Below are 27,952 nucleotides of genomic sequence, written 5' to 3'. Positions count from 1 at the left end.
CACCTTAGTTTATCCAGTTGCCTTTCAAACAATGTTGTCTTGGGATCGTAGCCAGAAGAAAGAAAAAAACTGGTACTATATAAATTAGAACTTTTGCTAACTTGTAGTCTTTTTAGAATTCTATGTGCCAAAACCAAAATACAGACTTGATTCAAGGGTGCTTGTACCAAAAGTAAAGTTGATACTTGGCAATCTAACAAAACTATACTGTGGTTCTTACATTTTAAAAATTGGGCCTTTGACCCTAATCTAAGGGTCTGCATTATGTTATAGAAGTGGTATAATTCTTCCTGACTGGGGAAAAAAAAAAAAAAAAAAAAAAAAAAAAACTGGTGGTGAAGATGCAATGGAGAATTTTCTGTCATATAAAGGTTTATGCTGTTGCTAAATCTTCAGCTAGGTCTCAGTAAGTACAAATTATCTTCTCAATTAGAAACTAGGAAGCGAAAAGATTTTTGGAGTATGTTCTGGATCCCACAAGGCTTGCTTTCTGCTAATAATTACATTTATCTTCTAATTTAGTTATCTGTGCATTGTCTAACAAAAATAAGAAGCCTCTCTTACTCTATGGCGATTTTCCCAATCTACCATGGTTTCCTAACTTTGGGCTTTTATAAGTACTGCTTGTTTACTTTGATCTGCAAGTTTACCAGGTTTGCTGTCCAGTGCATCATGCCTCATCACAAATGGGATAGGAACTGGGTCCTTTGGAAAGTGTTCTTCCAAAGCCATCGATATTTCTTTAATCAGAAGTATCTTCTTTAAAAGATACTTCTCATCTCTTTTCGAACTACTTACTTGCCTTCAAGTAGTCATACTGTCACTTGATATCTTTAAAAATGCAAAGGGAATCATTTAAAGAAGTAGATAATAACAAACCTGTCTCTCAGATTCTTCCCTTTCCTTTCAAGTTCTGTACTCTACTAAATACTAATTCATTCCTTCAGTAACTTAATAAATTTACTATGCATTAACAATAAAAGTACTTAGAAACATGCAGTAACTAGCATTGTACAGCTAACATTTGTTCGGGAGTTGATAGAAAAGAACCTAAGAATAAGCCAGTTGCTTCATTTGTACTTTTTTATAACTTAACAATTTTAGTTAAAAAGCCTATTTGGAGCCGGGCGCGGTGGCTCAACCCTGTAATCCCAGCACTTTGGGAGGCTGAGGCGGGTGGATCACGAGGTCGAGAGATCGCGACCATCCTGGTCAACATGGTGAAACCCCGTCTCTACTAAAAGTGCAAAAAATTAGCTGGGCATGGTGGCGCGTGCCTGTAATCCCAGCTACTCAGGAGGCGGAGGCAGGAGAATTGCCTGAACCCAGGAGGCGGAGGTTGCGGTGAGCCGAGATCGCGCCATTGCACTCCAGCCTGGGTAACAAGAGCGAAACTCTGTCTCAAAAAAAAAAAAAAAAAAAAAAAGCCTATTTGTTATTTCAAGCATTCCATTTCATGTAGCATTTTTCATTCATCTGCCAGGATGCTTTTTATTTGAGAGAAATGTTCAGTTACGATACGAAATTAAGTGTTTCAGACTCATCCATTTTTAATGTGATGTATGAAATCTTAAGGATTGATACGGGGTACATCGTGGTATAAAGGTACAGTGACTACAACAGTACATACAGATTGTATAATAGCAATAAAAGACAACTTTTAGATCACCTGCCAAGGCCACAATTTTTTATCTACATCTGTTGTAGAATATTCCCATTCATCTTCCTGTCTTTCTCTGTTGTTCTTAAGGAATACCTCCAAAATACTATAGATCCAGTGTAGTCTATTTATGCTAAGAATATATTTCTCACATCTTAATTTTGCTTTTTTCTTGTAGTTTGTCAGAGGAATGGTTGTGAATGGATGCCTGGAGGGACCATCCTCTAATTTTCTCAGTTGCCTGTTCATTGTGGCCTTAGTTGTCAGTGAATCTACTCATCCTTTATGGCTTTAGTAACCAGCCACCCAAGTAACATCATGCCATTGGAATCAAGTTACTACAAGGATTGTCACTCCGTTTTTCGTCTTTCAAACAGCGTAAGGATATTGGTAGCATAAACACCTACCGGAAGGGTCTGTTTTTCATAGTCCAGTATCTCCACTTTTAATCATTACAGGTCAGAAGACAAAAGGTAGGGATATGTTATGGTTCTTTCTGGACACTTGACCCACAGTCTGTCCTTCACAACCAATGGCTGTGGCCCACAGTTACATCTCTACTGAGGACAGGCAGTTGAATCCTTTAAGCCATAAATTTAACATTGGTTGTGTATCGGAATCTGAGGTAAACTGTAGAAAACAAACCTTAATGCCCAGGTTCACTAGCAAAGATTCTGATTGAAATGATCTGGACTCGGGACTAGGCATTAGTCCTCCTTCCTCTTCTGTCCTCTCTTTTCCTCCAGTCCTCTCCTTCCTTTCTCCCTTCCCCAGTGATTCTAAGATACATCTAAAATTGAGAGCTACTCTCTGATGAAGTTTAGAAATATTTTATACTACTGGTTTTTCTCCTTAAAATGATCAGAAGACAAACAACCATGGAAGTGCAAAGAGATTATCTTTCTCCTGTAAGATTGGAACTTTGTGTCAAGCACTTTCTGGGCATTTTTAAAGTCCATGAAATCATGCTGTGACTGTACTATGTGGGATGCTAGTAGTCAGAGAAAAACATCACCTCTTAGTTTTGCTAGATGTAATGGAAACTTAACCTCTGTGGAAACAGCTTTTAAAGTAATAGTTGCCATAGATAGGTGCTTGAGTTTTTAAGTGGGTATCAGATTAAGGCAGAGTCAGCAGACTTTTAAATAAGGATCAGTGGTAGATATTACCCTCTGAAAATACAGACATAGCCCACCCCCAAATACATACTTGCTTGTCCCTACAAGACTGCATTTTCCATAAATCAATGAATTACTATTAGAAATCTTAAACATGAAAGGATCCATAATTCTGGGACAGAATTCAAGCTGAACATGTTGGCCTGATAATGTTGAACCTGGAAAGGAGATTCATTTGCTGCAAAATCATGTATCAAGCTACAATTTACCTCATGAGATTTGTTGAAATAACATTCTAGATAGAACTCCCAAATCTGCCCAATCTAGTTTGTTTCTTACTGGTTAAAGAATATTTGATAATGAGTCAGCCTATGTTGATACTGTTGGTCACCATTCTTGAGTTTATAGACACTGATGATTTTCTCTCACTTTACAAACTGGGAGGTCTACATTTTTTAGTCTGTCTTCACATCGATGCCATGCCTTATGCTTGCTTTACTATCTTCTTTGATCCTTAGGACTCTTAGCTGCTAAACGTCTGGTACAAATACTTGGTGGTCTGGGCAACAGTAGTATAAGGTAGTTAAAAATAAGCTTTTAGGTCAGAACAGGTCAAATTTTGCCTTTCTGATTTTTTAGTACAGTCATACCTTGGAGATAGTGTGGGCTCAGTTCCAGACCACTACAATAAAGTGAATGTTTTAATAAAGTGAATACCACATTAAAGCAAGTCACACAACTTTTTTGGTTTCCCAGTGCATATAAAAGTTATGTTTATACCTATTCCATAGTCTGTTAATTGTGTGATCGTATTATGTCTAATAAAACGTTATACATACCTTAATTTTAAAATATTGCTAAGAAAGGCTGATGATGGAGCCTTCAGCAAGTCCTCTTTTTGCTGTTGGAGGGTCTTGTCTCCATGTTGATGGCTGCTGACTGATGAGGGTGGTGGTTGCTAAAGGTTGGGGTGGCTGTAGCAATTAATCAATGCAGCTAACTTCTTTTTTGTTTTATATTAAGTAGGAGTCTCTAGTATATGATGCTGTTTGATAGCATTTTACCTGCAGTAGAACTTTGACAATTAGAGTTAGTCCAAATGCTGCAACTGCTTTATCAACCAAGTTTATGTAATATTCTAAATCCTTTGTCATTTCACCAGTGTTCACAGCATCCTCACCAAAAGAAAATTTCATCTCAATAAACCACTTTGTTTGTTCATCATAAGAAATAACTCTTTATTAGTTCAAGTTCCATAATGAGATTGCAGCAATTCTGTTGCATCTTTACACTCCACTTCTTTTTTTTTCTTTTTTTTTTTTTTCTTTTTTTTTTGCAGGCAGAGTCTTGCTCTGTCACCCTGGCTGGAGTATAGTGGCGCCATCTTGGCTCACTGCAACCTCCACCTCCCAGGTTCAAGCGATTCTCGTGCCTCAGCCTCCCAAATACCTGGAATTACAGGTATGTGCCACCATGCCTAATTTTTGTATTTTTAGTAGAGACAGGGTTTTGCTAGGCTGGTCTCAAACTCCTGGCCTCAAAGTGATCCACCCACCTTGGCCTCCCAAAGTGCTGGGACTACAGCCGTGAGCCACCATGCCCATCCATGTTCCACCTCTAATTCTAGTTTTGTTTTGGTTTTTTTTTTTTTTTTGTTGTTGTTGTTGTTTGTTTGTTTGTTTTTTGAGACAGAGTCTTGTTCTGTCGCCCAGGCTGGAGTGTAGTGGTGCGATCTCAGCTCACTGCAGCCTCTGCCTCCCGGGTTCAAGCAGTTTTCCTGCCTCCACCTCCTGAGTAGCTGGGATTACAGGCATGCGACACCACACCAGGCTAATTTTTGTATTTTTAGTAGAGATGGGGTTTACCATGTTGGTCAGGCTGGTCTTGAGCTTCTGACCTCATGATTCACCCATGGCCTCCCAAAGTGCTGGGATAACAGGTGTGAGCCACCGTGCCTGGCCTGGCGTCTCTCCCCACCGCCCCTCTTTTTTTTTTTTTTTATACTGAGACAGGGTCTCGCTCTGTTGCCCATGGTGGCACAATCTTGGTTCAGTGCAAACTCTGCCTCCTGGGTTCAAGTGATCCTCCCACCTCAGCCTCCCAAGACCTAGGACTACAGGTTCATGCCACTATGTCTGGCTAATCTTTGTATGTTCAGTAGAGACAGAATTTTGCCATGTTGTTCAGGATGGTCTTGAACTGAGGTCAAACAGTCCTCTCGCTTCGCCCTCCAAAAGTGCTGAAATTAATACAGTCATGAACCACCATGCCTGGCCTTTTCTTTTTGAGAGCCTTGCTCTGCTCCCGGGCTGGAGTGAATGGCACCATCATAGTTCACTGCAGCCTCTATCTCTTGGCCTCCAGTGATCCTGCCACTTTAGCCTCTTGAGTAGCTGGGACTACAAGTACATGCCACCAAGCCTGGCTAATTTGTTGTATTTATTATAGAGACAGGGTTTCACCCCAGGCTGGTCTCAAACTCCTGGCCTTAAGAATTCACCCACCTGCCCTCCCAAAGTGCTGGGATTATAGGTCTGAGCCACCACACCCAGCCTAATTCTAGTTCTCTTGCAATTTCTACCACATCTGCAGTTATTTCATCCATTGAAGTCTTGAACCCTTAAAAGTAATGTATGAGGATTGGAAACAACTTCTAAACTCTTGTAAATGATATTTTGGCCTCCTCCCATGAATCACGAATGTTCTTTTTTTTTTTTTTTTTTTGAGACGGAGTTTCGCTCTTGTTACCCAGGCTGGAGTGCAATTGCGTGATCTCGGCTCACTGCAACCTCCGCCTCCTGGGTTCAGTCAATTCTCCTGCCTCAGCCTCCTGAGTAGCTGGGATTACAGGCACGTGCCACCGTGCCCAGCTAATTTTTTGTATTTTTAGTAGAGACGGGGTTTCACCATGTTGACCAGGATGGTCTCGATCTCTCGACCTCGTGATCCACCCGCCTCGGCCTCCCAAAGTGCTGGGATTACAAGCTTGAGCCACCGCGCCCGGCCGAATGTTCTTAATGATACCTAGAATGGTGAATCCTTTCCAGAAAGTTTTCAATTTACTTTGCACAGATCCTTCAGAGAAATGACTGACTATGGCACAGATAGCCTTACACAATGTATTTCTTAAATCACAAGACTTGAAAGTTGAAATTGCTCCTTGGTCTATGAGCTATAGAATGGACATTGTGTTACCAGGCATGAAAACAGCATAAATCTTCTTGTACATCTCCATCAGCGTTCTTGGGGTATGAGATGATTGTTAATGAGCAGCAATATTTTGAAAGGAATCTTTTTGTGCAGTAGATCTCAACAGCTGGCTTAATAAAAAAACATTCAGTAAACCATGCTGTAAACAGATGTGCTATCTTCCAGGGTTTGTTCCATTTGTAGCGCACAGGCTAATTCTTAAGGGCCCTACAATTTTCGGAATGGCAAATGAGCATTGGCTTCAATGTAAAGTCACCAGCAGCATTAGCTTCTAACGAGTCAGCCCTGTTCTTGGAAGATTTGAAGCCAGGCATTGACTTCTCTTCTGTAGCTGTGAAAGTCTAAGGTGGCTTCTTAAAATAAAAGGCTTGTAACATCTGTTATTTTAGCAAAAAGATTTTTTCACCTTTAACTGAGATCTTAGCTGGATCTGGATAACTTTGTGTAGCTTCTACACGAGCACTTTCTGCTTCACCTTGTACTTCTATGTTACGGAGATGACTTCTTTCTTTAAACCTCATAAACCAACCTCTGCAAGCTTCAAACATCTGTAGCTTCCTTACCTCTGAGTCTTCACAGAATTGAAGTTAGAACATTGCTCTAGATTAAGCTCTGTCCTAAGAGAATGTTGTGGCTGGTTTGAGTTTCTATCCAGACCACTAAAACCTTCTCCGTATCAGCAATAAGGTTTTGTTAGGTGTTCACTGGAGTAACACTTCTAATTTCCTTCAGGAATTAATTGTTCAGCACAAGAGCCTAGCTTTTAGCCTGTCTTGGCTTTTGTACATCCCTTCTTCATTAGGCTTAACCATTTCTAGCTTTTGATTGAAAATGAGAGATGTGCAAGTCTTCCTTTAACTTGAACACTGGGAGGCCATTGCAGGGTGATTCATTGGCCTGATTTCAGTATTGTGTTTCTCAGGGAATAGGGAGGTTTGAGGAGAGGGAGAAAGATGGGAGGATGGCCAGTTGGTAGAGCAGTCTGAACACACACAGCATTTGTTAAGTTTGTTGATGTTATATGACCACAGTTTGTGGTGCCCGCAAGTGGCTAAAATAGTAACATCGAAGATCACTGATCACAGATCACTATAACAGAAATAATAATAAAAAGTTAGAAATATTACCAGAATTACCAAAATGTGACACAGAGACAAAATGAGCACATGATTTTGGGATGGTTAACAGACTTGTTTAGCAGAGGGTTGCCATAAACTTTATTTGTGAAAAATGGAGTATCTGCAAAAAAAAAAAAAAAAAAAAAAACAAACCACAAACCCACAAAAAACAAAAAAAACATGAACAACAAAAATAAAAAACATATGAAGTAGGTATTGTTGCCCTTAAAAGGAAAACTGAGGGTCAAAGAAGTCAGGTTGGTAACTGCCAATGGTCACACAGATTATAAGGAACAAAATCTGAATTCAAACCTAGGTGTGTCTAACTCCAAAACTGCTTACTTCTAAAAACGACAATCTAGGTAGCCTCAGGCAAGAAATGGTAAAGATAACAATAGTAAATATGGAGAGGAAAACAAGAATACAAGGAATGTTGAAGTGGAACAGATCAGCTGACTCTGTTTGGGGGAGAAGGTGGTGAATGAGAAGGGCTAATTAACAGTGATGTCCAGGGTTCTGACTTAAACTGTTTTGTCTTTAAATAGAGTAAGAATTGGGTAGAAGAAATTGAGAGAAGAAGAGAGCTCCATTTCAGACATGAATTTTAGGAGCTTATAAGATACCTATATAAGTGAAGATGTCTAGTAGGCAGCTAGGTATGGGTGAAGAATGAATTGTGTGTACTATGGCCTGAACAAGACTACACAGAATGAACAGAGATGATAACTCTGGCAAATACCAAAAGAAGTGAGTAGAGGAAGAAGCTACCAAGAGATGAAGAGATTGTAGTCAAAAGGCTAAGAGAAGTAGAAGATAACAGTATTGAGCAACTGAAGTGTTTCAAGCCTTCAAAATCGAGATAATTAACACCTGTCAAGTCAGTAACATTTTAAAAGTCTGAATATCAAATGTTGGCAAGGATGTTGTAAACCACCATAGCAGTTCTCAGGCACTGTCTTCAGGAGTATAATTGGTATAGTTGTTATGAGGGCTAGTGGCAATATTCGTTTAGTAAAATGAAACATGCCTATCCTGTGAACCAGTAATTCCACTTAGGTATATGACCTCTAAACATTCCCACATTTGCCAGAATGACGTGTGCAAGCATGTTTAGTGCAGCATTGCTTATAATACAATCTGGAAATAAAATGTCAACATAAGAATGGATAGATCGTACTATGTTCATCTAATGTGCAGTTAAGTTTAACTGCATTAAGTTAGCATTAAGGGAATCAAGGATTACCTTCCAAAACAATGGTGTTGCCCAAAGGCAAGTTAAATGGCATTTTATTATACATCCTTTATATAAACTTTTAAAAATGCAAAAAATGATAGTAAGAATGGTTTATAAATATATTCACATAAAGTAAAACTTTAAAAACAGGCTTGGGAATTATAAACAAAATTCAGAGCAACGGTTCTCTTTAAAGGAGGAGGGACACATCAGTGGCTTTACCTCTATAATCTTATTTCTTAAACATTTGAGGCAAGTGTGGCAAAATTTTGATATTTTTTTCTCTGTTAATTTAGGGTCTGTTTGGGCTTTTAAAAAAAACTTAAGTCTTGCATTCCCCACTGACAGTGTGGGTGGACAAAAATAGTGAATAATACAAATTTACTCAGAAAGCAGGGAAACTATAATTGAACCAAATGATTACTTGGTTTCCATACATTCCCAAAAGGTCAAGGATACTTTTACTGATTTATCAAGAATGGCCAGAAAATGAAAAAAATAATTTTAAAAAGCATGAGGGAGGGTTATTAGGCTGTGTAACATAATTTTTCAGGAGGAAAAAAGGCTCAAATAATATCTAAAATGTTTGTTTCCTTTGTATTTTCCAAGGTAGTCATATGTAGGAATTATTATCCTTTCCTTATAGATACATGTCTCAAAAATGTTCAATAACTTGTTAAGGGGCGTACAGGCAGCCTGGTCAAAGGATCCATCCACACACACACACACACACACACACACGCACTAATTTTTCCCTGTTGCTCCTCTGGTTATCAGCTGGTTGGTCAAGGTCACTGAACTGTAGATGTCAGAGCAGGAACTTGAAGCCAGGTTTTCAGTTTCAAGGCAAAGTAACTGCATTTTGTTCCTGGATCCCATTATTTTGCCTAGGGAACTATAAGTGAAGTTAAATGTGCTTATGCTATTTAGGGCTTCCTTAGAAGAAAAGATTGTTGAGATTTTAAATATCAGTATTTTTAAAATTATGTATTGCACAGTGTTTATCCACTTTGATATACAAGCTGACAAGCTAAAGGTTGCAGGCAGTGTTTGACCTATCTTTGTAAGGGTGTCTTTTGATCCATGGTGTAGTGGTAATTGCTGGATCCTTGCAAGAGCTGCTGTGCAGAATGGTAACTGGTAGTGTTTTGCTTAGTCTGTCTGGACTTCCTTATGGTTTAAGTCATGGAGCCATTTACTTGATATACTTTCTGGTATACATGGCATGTAACCCCAGGAGATAAAACCCCCAAATTTTCTCTACAAGACTGCACCATGTTTAGCATAAAGATTAGCATCTGTGCCTTATATAGGATGCAATCCCTTTTTTTCCTCTTTTGTTAAAGATAGATTTCATTGACCAATCTGTCATAGAGAGTATGATATAGTAGAAAAAAAGCATGGACTCATACAGAACCAGGTCTGAATCCTGGAAGCTTCTTGGACAATTCACTTAAATTTTCTGAGTCTTAATATATCTCAATAGACCTTGTACATAAAGTGTCTAGAACACAGAAAGTACTCAATAAATTTTTCTTATCATTAGTTATTAAATAAGAGTCTTATGAAAGACTATCTGCCAAGCACTGTTGTAAGTCCTGGGAATCCAAATATGAATATGACATGATCCTTGTCCTAAGATCCTTGTAGTTTAGTAGAAGGAGAGAGAAAGATAAGTATATTCAATGACATAAGGGATGCCTTGGTAGATGCAGAGATGGAAAACAGTGGGAGCCCAAAGGGGCAACAGTAAGTTCTGCCTGCCTGCCCGAGGTGGAGTAAGAAGGCAGGGAGCCTCCTTAACCATTCCTTCTCAATTTTCTCTGCTCTTCTTTCTTCCACTCTATGTGCATATCTTTTTTAAGTCTAGGCACATTTCCTGAAATAGATTCGGCGTGCCTTATGTCTACTCCAATGTGTCAGTGATAATGTATGTGCTGAAGTGTCCAGATCTCTATAGTGAGCATCACACCATATATTCAGTTGTCAAATAGATGGTTTGTTCTTAGATACACCATAAGTGCCTCTAGCTCAGCAGGAGTAAAAGTAAATTTTATTCTCTCAAAACCTGTTCCTCCACTTTTTGGACACCACCTTGCATTCAGCTGTCAAGTCAGAAATATGGAAGTCATCTTTGGTGTTTCCATTTTCCTAATTCTCCACAGTTGGCTTTTAGCAAGTCACATTTATTTTATCTGCAAAACATCTTTCAAATCCTCCAACTTCTCTCCATTTCCGTGTTTATAATCCTAGTTTAGTGCCATCATCTCTTGCTTAAATTACTCTAACAGCCTCTCTCCCTGCCTCTAATCTTACTAATCTTATCTCCTTTTTCTCCATACTGAAACCAGAATATGATTTCTAACATACAAATCCAATTACTTCATTTCCTTGCTTAAGATCTTTCAAAAAGTTCAAAGCTTTCCATTCCCTTTAGAATAAAATAGCTTACAGGACACTGTAGAATCTCATCTCCTCTTACCCACTGCTTTCATTTTAGATAAGTTTCCCACTAATTTTCCCTAAACCTTTAACTCCTGCTGGTACTTTTTGGAGCTTATATATTTTCTGTACTTCTGCTCTTGTAGCACCCACTGCACTGTATTCAAAGGCTTAGTTGTCTGCTTCCCTGACTGGGCTAATCTCTATAGTGCAGGGATGGAGCAGATTGTTTTATTTTTGCTTTTGAGTGTGAGGGTGTGTGTGTGTGTGTGTGTGTGTGTGTGTGTGAGATATGGAAGAGTCTTGAGCACAAGGTAGTCACAGAATACATAGTCATCTGCTTGGGTGGAGGCATGTAACCACCAGGGGCAGCATGGGCTGCACTATGGCAGTCATATACACACTCCTAGGAAGGAGATGTAACTGGTCAGGGGCTTCTGTGTGTTCCTTGTAAGTCTACCAAATAAACAGGTTATTGTCAAGAATGTTTCAACCATATACTCAGTACTCAACAACTAGATGGCAGTGTTGTCTCTACAGTTTATATCTCAATGAACAAGTTGATTAGGTTTACTCTCAGTGAGTTGCCTGTTTTTACATTATTGCATGAGGTAGTGTATTAATCCATTCTCACACTGCTATAAAGAAATATCTGACACTGGGTAATTTATAAGAAAGGTTTAATTGGCTCGTGGTTCTGCAGGCTATATAGAAAGTATGGCAGCATCTGCTTCTGGGGAGGCCTCAGAGAACTTTCAATCACAGCAGAAAGCAAAGGGAGAACAAGGCACCTCACATAGTAGGAGCAAGAGAGAAGGGGGAGGTGCCACATGCTTTTTTTTTTTTTTTTTTTAGACGGAGTATTGCTCTTGTTGCCCAGGCTGGAGTGCAATGGCATGACCTCAGCTCTTCCGCTTCCACAGTTCAAGAGATTCTCCTACCTCAGCCTCCCAAGTAGCTGGAATTACAGGCATACACCATCATGCCCAGCGAATTTTGTATTTTTTAGTACAGATGGGGTTTCACCATGTTGGTCAGGTTGGTCTCAAACTCCTGACCTTAAGATCAGCCTCCCAGAGTTCTTGGATTACTGACATGAGCCACTGTGCCTGGCCATTACACACTTTTAAACAACCAGATCTCATGAGAATTCCCCATCACAATGACAGCACCAGAGGGTGATGGTGTTAAACCATGAGAAACCACCTCCATGATCCAATCATCTCCCTCTAGGCCCCACCTCCAGCATTGGGAATTACATTTCAACATAAGTTTTGGGTGGGGACAGAGATGCAAACCATATCAGGTAACAGGACTGTTTGTTCCATTATTTACTTATAATCTGAATTTAAATGTTTCCTAATTATAAAAATTGAATTATTTATTAATTTTAGAGACAGGATCACACTTTGTCACACAGGAAGTGCAGTGTTGTGACTATAGTTCACTGCAACCTTGAACTCCAGGCCTCAGCCTCTTGAGTAGCTAGTAGGTTAGTGAGTGCCACTACACTTGGATACATTTTTTATTTTTAAATTCTTTGTAGAGATGTGCTTTTGCTATGTTGCACAAGCTGGTCTTCAACTCCTGGCCTCAAGGCATTCTCTCGCTTCAGCTTCCCAAAGCATTGGGCTTACAGGTGTAAGTCAACATGCCCTCTAATCCATTATTCTCTAATAAAGTTGAGCAATTTCAATCTATAGGAATAAAATAATCATTTTACCTTATGCAAGGTGCTTAGTCATTTAACTATGATAGTTTTTAAGTAAAGATACATACATACTCTGATCTTATTAAAATTTTACACTGATCTTTTACTTAGATTCAACATAATATGGTATAAAAGACAAAGGTGAGACACTTAAAGAGAAGTGTTTTTTGTTTAAAAAACCAGCTTTATAGGGTAGAATTTACATAAAATAAGCTGTTCATATTCAAAATATACCACTGACATGTAGAGTTGCAACATCATCCTCACAATCAAAGTAGTAAACATATCTATCACCCCAAAAGGTTTCCTCATGCCTCTCTGTAATCCCTCCCTTCTACCCTTCCCACTGCCTGCCCTCAGCTTTCTATATGTGTAGATTAGTCTGAATTTTCTAGAGTCTTATATAAATGAGATCATATAGAAATTACTTTTTTAGGGGGTCTGGTTTCTTTCAGCATAATTACTTTGAGATTCAACTGTGTTGTTGCATGTATCAATGGTTAATTACTTTTTATTTTTGAGTAATATTCCTCTAGTGTTGTAGAAAAATTAATTCTGAGCTTTCTCCTGCTAGTAGAAGAAACTACTACAATTTGGGACTTCTGTCTCGTAAACATTTAAATGAGGCTTTCTGATCAAAATAGGTTGATATTAATCTATATTAATATTGTACCTGTGTGCGTTTATTGTTGCTAATGCTAAAGAAAACTTCAGGGTTAACCCTACAAATTGTGTGGTCAAAAGGATCACACGGAGGCTGTATGTTAAATATACATTCTTTGAAAGACAAAGGAAAGAGCTACTTTCATTGCTGTACAGTCTCTTTCCCAAGTGGAACATTGGCATTATCATAAAGACTGGAAATCAGGTTTCCATCCACCTGAACGGGTTATTCAAGAACCGGGTTATTCTAATCCTTTACCATGCCAAGACTTTTCTTGTACCTTTCAGTCTGGCTGAAATATCATTTCCTCTCTTATCAACTGAGCAAATTCTGCCCACTCTTAAAAGATTTTCTCAGCTGAATAGTTCTTTCTTCTCTGATCGTTCATAACACATTATATCTTTCTTTTAGTCATTTTTACATGTAGTATTAAACTTTTTATTTGTCTTATTTTTACATTATAAGCTTTTTAAGGGAAAGTATCTGCCAAATATGTAGTAGGTACTCAAATATTTGCTGCATGAGTGAATAAACCTACCAATAAGAAGCAAGAAAGTTATAGATAGTTCCACTTTTAGCCTACATCAGAATAGTGACAAGATTTCAAAGGGAACAAATCCATTGAACACTTGAATACATTTGGAGCCATAGAAGCTTTACATAAAACACCTAACCAACATTAAAGATAAGAGGATAAGAGAATTTTTACCTATACAATGCTAGGTACAGGGCTGGGAAGTAAATGATTATATGGTTATATTGTATACTGGCTGATTCATTCGATATTGGATGATTTTCTTTTTTCATCTTAGATGCCCCTGCCATATAAAAAGTATCTACTCTAATACTTAGGCCACAAACTTGGAATGTGCTGGAACAGAGTATCATGGTAAAACCCAGGCTGAATTTGAGCCAGGTGAATAAGAGCACAAAGGAGTGAGGTTGTTTATGGAAAGCTGGATCATGAAACCTAGATCACGCATCTAGGCTGATTTAAGGAAGGAAGTGGCAGAAGAGGGCATTTGGCAAGAAAATGGATGAGCTAAAGGAATGGAAGAGATTGAAATTTAGGATTTAAAAGGTAATAAACCACCTGGTTTGTAACAAACTTAGATTTAGCTACAGAATAGACCAAAGAACAGAATAAAGTTGTGACAAACCATTTAATGGGGGCAAACGTAGATGTAGCCATAGTATAGACCACGTGCAATGTGTTAAATGGTATTGAATTGAGAAGATTCAAGGAAATGGAGGCTAGGGCTGTTCACATGGACAGCGAAGTCATCTCAGATGATGGTGGGACCCACAATCATTATGGTGGGACCATAAACCAGAGAGAAGAGTAACTAGTAGCTTAGTAGATGACAGTAGCAAGCAGGAGTAGACGGATGGATGATTGAAAATAAAAGCTTGAGGCTGGGTGCAGTGGCTCATGCCTGTAATCCCAGCACTTTGGGAGGCCGGGCTGGGTGGATCACTTGAGGTCAGGGGTTCAAAACCAGCCTGGCCAACATGGCGAGACCCCATCTCTACAAAAAATACAAAAATTAGCCGGGTGTGGTGGTGGGCACCTGTAATCCCAGCTACCCAGGAGGCTGAGGCTAGAGAATCGCTTGAACCCAGGAGGTGAAGGTTGCAGTGAGCCAGGATCCTGCCATTGCTCTCCAGTCTGAGTGACAACAGTGAAACTCCATCTCAATAAATAAATAAATAAATAAATAATAAATAAAAGCTTGAAAGGAGAGGGTTTTCCACAAGGGGGAGACAAATTAACAACTTCCGCCCGAGATGGCAGTAAGAAAATAATTTTTCTAATGGAAAACAACTTTCTATTTCAGGCGAGAGATAGAATATTCTGTTAAAAGGATGAAAATATGGCTAGGCACAGTGCTCATGCCTTTAATTTCAGCACTTTGGGAGGCCGAGGCAGGCGGATTGCTTGAGTTGGAGACCAGCCTGGCTGACATGGGGAAACCCCGTCTCTACTGAAAACACAAAAATTAGCCAGGCGTGGTGGTGCATACCTGTAGTCCCAGCTGCTTGGGAAGCCGAGAACTGCTTGAACCCAGGAGGCAGAGGTTGCAGCGAGCCGAGATGGTGCCTCTGGGGGACAGAGAGGGACTCTGTCTCAAAAAAAAAAAAAAAAAAGGATGAAAATATAGGTGAAATTTGTTTTGAATAAGCTGGAGTTTTAGAAAGCCCCGGGAAAAGGAGGAGAGCAGCAAGCAGAAGGGTTTGGGAGGACTTGCAAAGCTCTCTGGGAGAGAAGAGCCACCTGGAGAGGCTTTTATTTGGAGGAGCGCTGAATATGATAGGGAACTGAAGATTAACTGGGCTTAGAGATCTCATGAAATGCCTGTGAAAAGATGTTTCAGAACTGGCCCAGGCAGAGGCATCAGAATTGTGAGGAAGAGGACAGTTGGCAGGTAGGTCTGGGATGCATTTCTTCTCTTTTCTTTCTTTTTTTTTTTTTTGAGACAGAGTTTCGCTCTTGTTACCCACACTGGAGTACAATGGCGCGATCTCGGCTCACTGCAACCTCCGCCTCCTGGGTTCAGGCAATTCTCCTGCCTCAGCCTCCTGAGTAGCTGGAACTACAGGCACGCTAATTTTTTGCATTTTTAGTAGAGGCAGGGTTTCACCATGTTGACCAGGATGGTCTCGATCTCTTGACCTCGTGATCCACCCGCCTCGGCCTCCCAAAGTGCTGGGATTACAGGCTTCAGTCACCGTGCCCTGTCCCCGGTCTGGGATGCATTTCTTTCTGCCCTAGCTGGTATTAGAGACATAAACTATTAGCAACCTTTGTTTAAGGTTTTTTCATTTACTTAACATAGAGTGATTGAGCATCTCTTCTATGCCAGGCACTGTGCTGGATTCTGGGAATGGAGTTATAATGGTAAAAGAGATACAGCCCTTCCCCAAAGGAAACATGAAATACAGTGTGGGATATAGACCGCTAAACAGATAACTACAATATATTATATTCTGATGGGGCCATACAGGGTGTGAGGGAATATGGGCAGCGAGGGTGGGACATATACCCAGATTTAGGAAGAGTGAGGAATGATTCTTGGAGGAAGTATTGAATAAACTGGGACCTAAAGTATTAGTGTGAATTAGCCAGTTGAGGAGAGGGTAAAGGAACACGGGAAAAGAAGTAGAGTGTTTCAGGCAGAGAGCTGTGTGAACAGCATGAGCAAAATCCTGGAGGTGAGAGAAAGAAAGGCTGAGACATCGAAAGAAACCTGTTTTCTATCTTATGTGAGATTTAGCCCTTAGAATAGTGGCTGGCACAGAGTAAGTGCTGAGAAATATCAGAAATTATTACTGTGCCTGGAGCATAGAATTGAGGGTGAGTGGGGAAGAAAAGGCTACACAAGTAAGCAGAAGCCAAATTACCAAGTCCTATAAACCATGATACTAGGCATTTAGACTTAATTCAAGTCACTGGCAAACCACTCATAGATTTTAAATAGTGGAATGAACTTTGTGCATTTTAGAAGGATGGTCTGAGACTAGCAGCAGGGAGATGAAGCAGGAGATTATTGTAATCATAATCTCAATGTGTTAGACAGCAACAGTAGAGAAACACAGATGGACTTCAGAGCTATTTAGAAGGTAGAAAATCAGTTTCCTATGACTACCATAACAGATTACTACAAACTTCATGTCTTAGAATTCATTCTCTTACAGTTGTGGAGGCCCGAAGTCTGAAATCAGGGTGTCAGCAGGATTGGAAATTCTTGTTCTTTGGCCTGTAGCAGCATCACTCCAGTCTCTCTCTCCAGCTTTATAGGGATCTCCACGTGGCATTCTCCTCGTGTCTGTGTCTCACATTGCCCTCTCCTTTCTTGTTTAAGGACACCAGTCATTGGATTTGGGACCCTCCCTAATCCAGGATAATCACCTCTCAACATCCTGAATCACATCTACAAAGACCCTACTTCCTAGTAAGATCACATTCACAAGTAGTTGGGGCTGGGACTTTGACATATCTTCTTGCGGAGATACAATTTCTCTCACAGTAATAGAATTTTTTTTTTTTTTTTTTTTTTTTTTTTTTTTGAGATGGAGTCTTGCTCTGTTGCTCAGGCTGGAGTGCAATGACACAATCTCAGCTCACTGCAACCTCTGCTCTCCACCTTCCGAGTTCAAGTGATTTTCCTGCCTCAGCCTCCGGAGAAGCTGGGATTATAGGCACCCGCCACCACACCTGGCTAATTTTTGTATTTTTAGTAGAGACGGAGTTTTGCCATGTTGACCAGGCTGGTATTGAACTCCTGACCTCAGGTGATCTGTCTTCCTCAGCCTCCCGAAGTGCTGGAATTATAGGTGTGAGCCACCACGCTCAGCCCCTCACTGTAAAAGAACTAACAGAAGCCAATGGTTGGCTAGATGGGGGAAGGGGGCTGAAGAAGAAGGATAAATAAAGGACAATATCCATGTTTTCTACTTGAGCAACTGAGTGATGGTACCACCCACTAAAATAAGTTAACCTGGAGGAGAATCAAGTTTGGAGATGGAAGAGGGTATCTTTATTTTGAGGTGCTTGTGGAAATTAAGGTGAAGATCAAGTAGGCACTAGGTCAAATAAGTCATGAGCTTAGAACAGAGAGATGTGGGCTGGGCATCTAGGTTTGGGTGGTAACTAAAGCAATGGATGTGGTAAGATTGACAAGGGAGAATCTGGAGAACACAAAGAACCTGTATCAGAACTCTGTGAGACACAAAGTTTGAGGGAGGGATAGGAAAAGTAGCAATCAGGGAAGTAACATAAAAAAAACAATAAGAGAGTAGTATCTTCAAAGAGCTCAGGAAAGAAATTGTTTTATACAGGACTGAATAGTTCCTATGGGCTTGGAGAAACTAGAATGAAAGAGAAGTGAAGCAATGCAAAGAGTATAAATAAATATTTCACAAGTTTGGCTGTTAAGAGCAGGAGAGAGAGACTAGCAGCTGACAGGCGATGCACAGAGATTTTTTTCTTTTTTTAAATTTAAGATGGGAGAGATGTGTGCTTGCCAGAAAACAAAAAGTGTAGCCAGGGAGAAATGAATATAGAAGATAGGCAATATTAAGGAATGCTGAGGAGGCAGGACACAGGAGACACATTTTAATCTCAGACAGGAAGGAAAACATCTCTTACTTAAAAGGAGGGAGAGGGGAAAGGATGGCTGTGGAAGCAGGTAAGTTTGCTGATTGGATAGCAGTAAGTTAAAGTTTGCTCACTTATTTATTCAACAAATACTCTTGAGTACCTGGCAGATGTAAATGCTGATAGTACAAAGTGAACAAAACAGTCTTGAACCTATATTTCAGATGGGAAACTTACATTTCAGGTGGCACTTTATGTATAGTTAGGTGTCGTGGTGTGTGCCTACAGACCCAGCTACTTGGGAGGCTAAGCTGGGAGATCACTTGAGCCCAAGAGCCTGGGCAACATAGTGAGACAACTGAAAGAGAGAGAGAGAGAGAGAGAGAGAGAGAGAGAGAGAGAGAGAGAGAGAGAGAGAGAGAGAAGAAGGAAAAGGAAGGAAGGAAAGAAGGAAGGAAAGAAAATATGTATCTAAATATCATTGTGGGGTGCTATGAGGAAAATAAGCATAAGGAAAGAAAGTCTTGCAGGGGTGTCTGTTTAAAATGAGGTACCTAGGTTCAGCCTCTCTGAGGTGGAAAATGAGAAAGCAAGTCATTAAAGATCTAGAAAGAGCATTCCAGGCAGAGGGAACAACAGATGTACAGGGTCTGAGGCAGGAGTATGCTTGGCACCATCAAAAACAGCAAAGACTGCTGGGCACAGTGGCTCACACCTGTAATCCCAACACTTTGGGAAGCTGATGGATCACCTGAGGTCAGGAGTTTGAGCCCAGTCTGGCCAATATGGTGAAACCCCTTCTTTCTAAAAATAGAAAAAAATAGCTGGGCATGGCAGCGGGTGTCTGTAATCCCAGCTACTTGGGAGGCTGAGGCAGGAGCATTGCCTAAACCTAGGAGGCAAAGGTTGCAGTGAGCCAAGATCATGCCATTTGGAAAAGAAGAAAAAAAAAAAAAAAAAAAAAAAAAGAGGAAGGAGCCCAGTGCTGCTGGAGCAGAGTAAGGGAGCAGGAGAGAGGTTTGAAGTCAGAATGATAGGCTGGGGTTAAATCACAGAGGTCTGGTAGACTTTGGTAAGGACTTTAGCTATTTAGTCTAAAAGTCATGGAGAGCTCTCGGAAGGTTTTGAGCAGAGAAGTGACATGATCTAATTTATGAAAGAATAACTTTGGCTGCTATGTGAATAATAAATGGCGAGCAGCAAGAGTGGAAGTTGGGAGTCTAGTTAGGAAGTGACTAGAGTAGTCCAGATGAAAAATGATGATGGCCTGGGCCAGGGTGGTGTTTGTGGAGGAGTAGGAAATCACTGAATTATGAATCTAGTCTGAAAGCAGAGCTCGCAGTAGGTAATGAGAGATCGAAAGTGGGATGTGAAAGAAAAAAGCAGAGAGCCTCAAATACTTCAGATAGAACGCTGGCTAAGATAGAATTGGTTCCTTCAGAGAAATTCTAGCCCATGTGGATAAGTGTATAACAAGGGAGAAGGGGAGGAACCGTGTACTTGTTAGCTGCCTCTATGTCCCAGTTTTATGTGTCATCCCATTAAATCCTCTCCACCACCTTTGGTGACATTATTTTCCTTAATTTTAGAAATCATAAAATTAAGTAATGAAAATTTAATTAATGTAATAGTTTCCTCATCACAGCTAATATGTGAATTTTAACTCAAAACTGTCTAACAGTTAAGTTATTTTCACTAACACTGTTCTCCAAAAAATATAGCTGAAAATGAGGAAGTAACACTCTATAATACTAGTACAAATAAAAAAATTATTTTGAAGCAAACTAATACTTGAAAAAAAGCAGCTGTAATTAGACAATAAAACAAAGGTATATATTCATTTTGGGACCAGTTCTGAATAAGACTTTTGGGGTTTTCAAGGGCTTCAGAGGCTAACTGCACTAGTTATTTCAGATTCCTAATTTCACTTTTAAATGAGATTTATTCCCAGTACAACGTTCACACTTATTAACATTGATGCCATTTGTTTTTCTTTTGTAACTTGAGGTAATATATATCATCTTTACCATTTAAAGTGCACAGTTCAGTGGTAATAAATACACTCATGTACTTTTTCCCCCTTCATCCCCTACTCCATCCCTTCCTTTCTGGCCTCTGGTAACCAGCAATCTACTCTGTGTCATCATAACATCCATGTATTTAGTTCCCATGTATGACTGAGAACATGCAGTATTTGTCTTTATGTGCTTGGCTTATTTAACACAGTGGTCTCCAATACTATCCATGTTGCTGGAAATAAGAGGATTTAATTACTTTTTATGGCCCTTTAATATTTCATTGTGCTTATATGCCACACTTTGTCCATTCATCCATTGATGGGCACTTAGGTTGATTCCATATTTGGTATACAGTGCTACAATAAACATGGGAGTGCAGATATCTTTTTGATATGCAGATTTCTTTTGGATATTCAGTAGTGAAATTGCTAGATCATATGGTAATTCTGTTTTTAGTTTTTTGAAGAACCTCCATACCGTTCTTCAGAGTGGTTGTACTAGTTTACATTTCCACCAACAGTGTACAAGGGTTCTCTTTTCTCCAGATCCTCACTAGCATTTGTTATTATCTGTTTGTTTTAAATACAAGTCATTTTAACTGGGGTGAAATAACACATTTTAATTTGCATTTCTCTAACGATTAGTCATGTTGGACATTTTTTCATATACCTGTTGGCCATTTTTATCTTCCTTTGAGAAATGTTTGTTCAGATCTTTTGTCCACTTTTTAGATTATTTGTTTTTTGGGTTTCGTGGGTGTTTTTTTTGTTTGTTTGTTTTTGGGTTTTTTTGCTATTAAATTGTTTGAGCTCTTTATTTATTCTGGTCATTAATCCCTTGTTGGATGGAAAGTTTGAAAATATTTTCTCCCATTCCATGGGTTGTCTCCCCCACTCTGTTGATTGTTTTCTCTGCTGTGCAGAAACTTTTTTAGCTTAATGTAATCTCATTTGTCTATTTTTGCTTTGTTGTCTGTGCTTTTGAGGTCTTACACAAAAATAATCTTTTGCCAAGACCAAGGTCCTGGAGCACTTCCCCAGTGTATTCTTCTACTGGTTTTGTAGTTTCAAGTTTTAGATTTAGGCCTTTAATCCATTTTGATTTGATTTTTGTGTATGGTGAGAGAGAGGAATCTTGTTTCACTCTTCTGCATATAGTTATCCAGTTTCCCCACATCATTTATTGAAAAGACCATCCTTTCCTCATTCTGTGTTCTTGGCACCTTTGTTAAAGATGAGTTGGTATATCCGGATTCTCTATTCTGTTTCATTGGTCTATGTGTCTCTCTCTCTATATATATACATATATATTTTATTCCAGCACCATGTTGTTTGAGGTATTAAAGCTTTGTAGTAAATTTTGAAGTCTGGTAGTATGATGCTTCCAGCTTTGTTCTTTTTGCTCAGGGTTGCTTTGGCTATTTGGGGCTTTTATGGTTCCATATATATTTTAGAATGATGCCCTTTGTGTTTGATCCACAAAAAGGGAGATATCCAGAGCTGAACACAGTTTTCCCTGAGAATTTTGTCAAGAGCTAGAAGAGAAAGGGGAAGAAGTACATGAACAACTGCATATAGTGATATTCACTCTAAATTCTGCTATACAGAAACTTAAGAGGGGGATTATAGTGTGGAGCTGGGAACCCAAGGAAGCCTATCCATAGTTCCATATCACTGACGTAAGATTCTTAGTATATGGACACTTGAACAATTCAGTATGTTAATAAGTCTAAGTTTCTATCTGGACAAGGGTCTTGGGGTAAGGAGCCAGGGGAAAGGTTATTTTGTTTCCTTATACTTCTCTCAGTAAATGTTTATACCATCTTTTCTTTTCTTTTTTGGAGAGAGAGTCTTGCTCTATCACCTGGCTGGAGCGCAGTGGCGCGATCTCAGCTCACTGCAACAACCTCCGCCTCCTGGTTCAAGCAATTCTCATTCCTCAGCCTCCCGAGTAGCTGGGATTACCTCAGCAGAGATTAGGTTTTGCCATGTTGGCCAGGCTGGTCTCGAAGTCCTGACCTTGGCCTCCCAAAGTGTTGGGATTACAGGCGTGAGCTACCGCACCTGGCCTATACTGTCTTTTCAAGCATGAGAAACATAACCCAAAGACTCGGCATATGATAAGAGCTGTCAGCAAAACATTGAAGGAAGGGACAAGGAACAGGCAAGAGCACTTAGTGGAAAGGGCAGAGGCAATTAATGGGCTAAGAAGGCACAGTACAGAGGTTCAGGAGACGGAGGTGAGACTCAGAATGAGTGGCTGTATCTCAGGTATATAGCCTTGGATAAGCTGCTTACTTTTCCTGAACCTCAGGATCCTCATCTTGTAAACAGGGATAAGTAAGAGTAAAAATAGGACCAACCTCATAGAGTCCTGTGAAAATGATATAATCCGTTTGAAGTACATAGCAAAAGGGCTCAACAAATGTTTCACTAATAGTGAAACTTGAGACAAGTGGCTTAAAGTCTTTGCTCTTTATTTCTTCAGCTACAAAATGATGGGTAGAACCTGGTGATACTGAAGATTTCTTTATAACTTTATTTAATTGCGATGTTTTGTGTGTTGTACTCAAGGTGGTAGAAAAGAAATTAGGAATCTCCCTTGGTTGCCACTAGGTGGCAGTAATGAGGAGTTTAACCGCCATCCCATTTTGGGGAAAGCTTACCAGTTTTTCAGTGTACAGGTGCAGAACTATTGCTAACATTTTGATATATAATCTTCCATCTAGATCTTTTTTCACATGTGTATGCCAATTTTTATTTTACAAAAATGTGGTTACTATTAGACATACTGTTTTGTAATCAGCTAAAACACAACAATATATGGCAATCACCTTCCATATCAATTAATGTAGTTCTATAATACCGTGCTTAAGAGCTTCGTGGTATTCCACAGGAATTTATTTAAACCATAATTTGTTAAAAACATCTTCTACTTGTCAAACAATGAATGTTTTTAATTGGTTTGGTATTGGGCAGTGTTTCAATAAACATCTTTGCCATATTATCTAGTTATTTCTCAGGGAAATTTTCCAGAGGTGGAATGTCTGGGCAAGGCGTATGTACTTAAAAAAAATTTTTTTTTAATGGCATTACCATTTGTCTTTTCCTATATAGGTTTTTGTGTCTAATACAGCAAGGTCCCTTCTCTCTCTCTCTCTCTCTCTCTCTCTCTCTCTCTCTCTTTTTGCAAGGTCCCTTATCAGTGCCTTTCTTCAGAATGTGAATTGACTATTCTGAAGCATTTATTCTTCATGGTGAAATTTACAAGCATTTTGTCAAATTTGCCACTTCCTTTTCTCTAAAAATTCCACTGGAATTTTGATTGCTATTGTGTCCACTTTACAGATTAACTTGAAGAGAATTTGCATTATTACAACATTATGTCTTTCCATCCAGCAGCATGGTACTCTGCTCCATTCATCCATTTCCTCTGTCGGTAAAATTTGAGTATTATTTACCATTTAGTTTACTTCTGGATATTTCATATTCTTTATTACTATTAATACATTTTTTTCTATACTTTCTGAATGGTTTTTGCTGGTACATAGAAACATTATTAATTTTAGAATTACTGATTTTTTAATTTTTTGAGACAGGGTATCAATTTGTCACCCAGGCTGGAGTGCAGTGGCATGATCTTGGCTCACTGTAACCTCTGCCTCTTGGATTCAAGCGATTCTCCTGCCTCAGCCTCCCAAGTAGCTGGGATTACAGGTGCATGCCACCACACCCAGCTAATTTTTATATTTTTAGGAGAGATGGGGTTTCACCTTGTTGGCCAGACTGGTCTCTAATTCCTAACTTCAGATGACCCACGCCCCTCAGCCTCCCCAAGTGCTGGGATTACAGGCATGAGCCAACATGCTCAGCAGAATTACTGATTTTTTAATTGGTAATTAATTACCAAATTTGCTTAATGGTTCTAATATTCTTCAGTTTATCTATCCATTCATCCACTCTACAAATATTTACTGAGTATGTACAATGTGCCAAATGCTATTCTGGGTCCTGGAAATAGCAGTAAAAAATATGTTCGCAAGGTCTTTATATCCTACTGAGAGGAAATACTAGAAAGAGAAATATATGACAGGTGGTGATAAGCACTAAGGAGGTGGTGGGGGCGGGGGGACCATAGAAAGGAGGATGGAAAGTGACCAGGAAAGATAATCTCTCAGATAGTGTGTTCAAATAAGCCCCCTCTGATGAGCTGAAGTTTGAGGAGACACCCAAAGTGATGTTGCTTTTCTTGGGTTTTCCAGGTAGATATTTATATCACTATACTCTTTTCCAGTCACAGCAGGATTTCCAAGCTCCTGGAGATTGCCTGTCCAGTGGCAGCAACACCAAAGACTTAGACTGTAAAGAAAGCCTCTAAAATTCCCAGTGTTCCTGGATTTAAATAACACATCCAAAGTTCCTCCCAGTCACAACTCCAGCTGGATTTTTGAGGGACACAGAGTTGTGTGATCCTGGTAAATCTATCCATGATGCCATCGAAATATCCACACGCTTTATAAACTGCCTAAGAGAATAATTCTAAGAGATTATAATTACAAGCTATAAACCGCTTAAAAGAGCCATCCCAAGAGGCTATAATGGGACCTTCTTTTTTTAAAAAAAATTAGAAATAACCCCATCATACATCATTTCCTATTTGCATCTTTTAGAGTCAATTGTATAGAATTGTAACAACATCATGCTTTGCTCTAATCTAGCCTAATTTCCCACTCCTTTTTTTTTTTCTTTTTTTTGAAGCGGCATCTCTCTGTTGCCCAGGCTGGAGTGCAGTGGCATGATCTCGGCTCACTGCAACCTCCACCTCCCAGGTTCAAGCAATTCTCTTGTCTCAGCCTCCAGAGTAGCTGGGATTACAAGTGTACACCACCACACTCAGCTAATTTTTCTATTTTAGTAGAGATGGGGTTTCACCATGTTGGCCAGGCTGGTCTTGAACTCCTGACCTCAGGTGATCTGCCTGCCTCAACTCCCAAGATGCTGGGATTACGAATGTGAGCCACCCGGCCTCCAACTCCTCTGAATCTGTATTGAACCTTTCACTGTATTGTCATTAGTCAAATCTCCTAATCCTTAACCTTTTCTTTTTTTTCTTTTCTTTTTTTTTTTTTTTTTGAGACAGAGTTTCACTCTTGTTACCCAGGCTGGAGTGCAATGGCGTGATCTCGGCTCACTGCAACCTCCGCCTCCTGGTTTCAGGCAATTCTCCTGCCTCAGCCTCCTGAGTAGCTGGGATTACAGGCACGCGCCACCATGCCCAGCTAATTTTTTGTATTTTTCATAGAGACGGGGGTTTCACCATGTTGACCAGGATGGTCTCGATCTCTTGACCTCGTGATCCACCCGCCTCGGCCTCCCAAAGTGCTGGGATTACAGGCTTGAGCCACCGCGCCCGGCCTCATCCTTAACCTTTTCTAAACATTCTTTTCATTTTCTTACTCTAACCAAAACCTAACCATCTCCCAATAATATTGCTTTCCCTATAATACTCTCAAATTGTATCTGCTTTTATAAATCACTCAACTCACTTACCAAAGGGACCTAGAGATGAGGTAGGTGTCCTGCTTATTCCCCTCTGACAATTCGAGATCCTTTTTTTCCTTTGAAAATTCTACTTCTCTTGACCATATCATTCATTCTCCTTTTTTTGTACAATCATCTACTGTGCTCCTAGTCTCTCACCCTCATCACAGAAGAGCTTAGCATGCAGTGTCTTGTTTCCCTTTCCAGTGCTACTGCTGTCATTATTCTTAACATTAACAATCCATCTATTACCTCAACTATGGATGGTGCTACATGATTTGCCTTGCCTGCTTCTTCACCTTCACATCCTGCCACTCTTCCCTGTTAAGTCAGAAACTGTGAAGTGTCTTAGATTTCATCCTTCTTGCAAGCTAATAGGTTAGCTGGTCACAGTTTCATATACATATATTGGCAGAGAACACCAGACTGCTGGGCTAGTGCCATAAAAGATTTGTTACTCAAAGCACAAAGCATTTACAAGACCTTATGTCATTTCCCCATACCTCATTTCCCATAAGCCAACAGATGTTTCCTGTGCAGTGGGTTCCATCACAGGTGAAGAATCTTAAATTTGGAAGACTCCAAGCTTTTATCGAAGCTGCTGGTGACCTATCCATTCCTCCCACTCAGGAGAGATATTACTCATTATCTTGAAATGTAAGTGAATTTCCTCTGGGGAAGAGGAAGAAGGCCTCTCTAGGTTTATTACTCTGGAATTTAGTACATATTGGGGTTTTGGAGGTGGATATTCATATCATCATGTGCTTTCTCACCTGCAGAAGACTAGTCTGAACTTGCGGCCAGAACCTATCCAGCTTGATTGCTTGCTAAAACAAAAATATCAATAGTCTTAGTAGGATTTAAATAAGATCCAGCATCTCAAAACAGAATATTCAAAATGTCCATGATACAGTCCAAAATTACAAAGCATATAAAAAAACAGGAAAATCTCAATTTATATAGGGGAAAAACGGACAATGTTGAGATAACACAGATGATAAAATGATCTGATGAAGGCTTTAAAGCAACTATTAATATTTGTTAGGAGACTAATCTCCATTGGTCTCTTTCATTTCTGCATGTGTTCTGGGCAAAAGCATTAACAGCTTTGTCTCTGAACTATCTTTTTGGGCTGTTTGTATAGCAAACATCCTTGGAAGATAGAATATCTTCCTTTGTGACCAAGGACAGATGTTTTTGTGTTCCAGGATAAAAAAAAAGATAATGTCTCTCTTCAGGGCAAGGCTGGGCTTTATTAAAGACTGGTGTTTCCCACAGAGTTCTTCTATAACAAAATCCACTACATATACAGGTATCACCAGGTCATCATAGCATCACTGTGTGGGAACTGAGGCTTAGAAAACTGGGTTAAATGCTGAAATTCTGCCTCCTCCTATTCGTGTGGGTAATAAACTGTCCTTTGTCTCTGATCCAGGAGTCTCATGTCTTCTGTCACTATTCATAAAATTGTGGCAGCCTAACTTGTCAACTTGCAAGTAAGGTAAAAATCTCAGGCCCTTCAAAGTTCTTGACTTTGTTATAACAATTCTCCTGCAAGAAATCATGAGCATTTTTGACACCCATAAAAAAACAGAAAGTATCAGCAAAGAAATAGAAGACATAAAGAACAATCAAATATAGCAAGGTAAACATAACAAAGTCAATGAATTTGTAAATAGAGCAACAAAAATTAAGCAGTCTGAACAACAGAGAGAAAAAAGATTAGAAAAAACAATGACTAGAATCTTCAAATCCTCTTGGATATGACAAAAGGTGCTGAAAAATTTAGAATAATGGAAGAAAAGGTCTCAAATTTGGCACAAGACAAATCTACAGATTCAAGAATTTCAACAAACCCCAAACAGGATGAACACATAAATTTATAGCCAAACACATCATAATCAAAATGCTGAAAAATGAAGACAAAGAAAAAAATCTTGGAAGCAGGTAGAGAAATTCAAAGTACTATCTACACAGAAACAATCTCAATCACAGCAAATCTTTCAGCAGGATCCATGCAAACCACAGAAGTGGCACAATATTTTTAAAGTGCTGAAAGAAAATAATTGTCAGCATAGAATACTACATCCAGTGAAAATATCCATCAGGAATTCAGGTGAAATAATGGCATTCTCATAA

The 27,952-nt window shown here is 39.5% G+C and overlaps 1 long non-coding RNA gene across 1 annotated transcript in view; it reads right to left on the bottom strand.

Moving 5' to 3' along the window:
* Positions 1-1,525: 1,525 nt before the first annotated feature.
* Positions 1,526-27,952, bottom strand: part of LOC141584069 (uncharacterized) — a 50,156-nt gene continuing 23,729 nt past the window's right edge. The window contains exon 2 of the long non-coding RNA XR_012517004.1: positions 1,526-21,807. This is a non-coding gene — a long non-coding RNA (uncharacterized LOC141584069). The remainder of the gene's footprint in view (positions 21,808-27,952) is intronic.

Source organism: Saimiri boliviensis, chromosome 3 (assembly GCF_048565385.1).
Source record: "Saimiri boliviensis isolate mSaiBol1 chromosome 3, mSaiBol1.pri, whole genome shotgun sequence".
In the NCBI taxonomy this organism is placed as follows: domain Eukaryota; kingdom Metazoa; phylum Chordata; class Mammalia; order Primates; family Cebidae; genus Saimiri; species Saimiri boliviensis.
The sequence above is the reverse complement of the archived record's forward strand: the minus strand, read 5'-3'. Positions and strand labels throughout refer to the sequence as shown.